General features: G+C 36.7%; 1 long non-coding RNA gene across 1 annotated transcript; it reads right to left on the bottom strand.

The window, feature by feature from the left end:
* Positions 1-10: 10 nt before the first annotated feature.
* LOC113745423 (uncharacterized) lies at positions 11-668 on the bottom strand. The gene is made up of 3 exons (XR_003462136.1): positions 615-668; positions 395-497; positions 11-174 (listed from the first exon to the last, which is right to left on the bottom strand). It is a non-coding gene; the product is annotated as an uncharacterized LOC113745423 (long non-coding RNA).

Below are 668 nucleotides of genomic sequence, written 5' to 3'. Positions count from 1 at the left end.
ACACACACACACACATAGTTTTAGATCATCATGAGTAGCACACAAGGAAAGTCACATAGAGGTGATATATTTCTCATTGTACTCACTGTGACAAACTGGCTTGTAGGAAAATCTTGAACTTTGATTCATACTGTCACAGTTCAGATCAATCCTCATCACATGGGAGGACAGAAACTAAGAATATTTTTAAGAAAAGGATTTTGCTCTTAGAAAACAACAATGAACAATAGACAGCACTTTAAGGTTAGGTTATTCAAGGGTGTTAAATACTCAAAGGACAGTTAATATTTGGGGGACTACACTTCCACTACCATACTCTTTTTTCTTTTTTGACAAGCATTATGAGTTTTTTTGTTTTTTTTTGTCACACTTCTGTCACACTTCTCAGACTCACAATCAAATAGGACTTGAAGACCATGGTGCACTTCTTGAGCTTTGGTCTGGAGACGTCAACAGGCTTCAGTGTACAGGAACTCTTGTACCTATACTTAGATGTACTGTTAAAAAAAAAAAAGTGTTTCAAGTATGTTTTGCTATCATTTGGGTACATAGTAACTGCATTTCCTCTCAGGATGTATCTGCTCAGTTTTTATTTTCGTAAATGCCAGACTTACCTGTCCTTTTCACCGTGAATTGTGCACAGACTGTCTGCATGCTCAGACTCATAT

The sequence above is a fragment of the Larimichthys crocea genome, unplaced genomic scaffold (assembly GCF_000972845.2).
Source record: "Larimichthys crocea isolate SSNF unplaced genomic scaffold, L_crocea_2.0 scaffold74174, whole genome shotgun sequence".
In the NCBI taxonomy this organism is placed as follows: domain Eukaryota; kingdom Metazoa; phylum Chordata; class Actinopteri; family Sciaenidae; genus Larimichthys; species Larimichthys crocea.
Note: the sequence above shows the minus strand (reverse complement) of the source record. Positions and strands in the feature narration are given on the sequence as shown.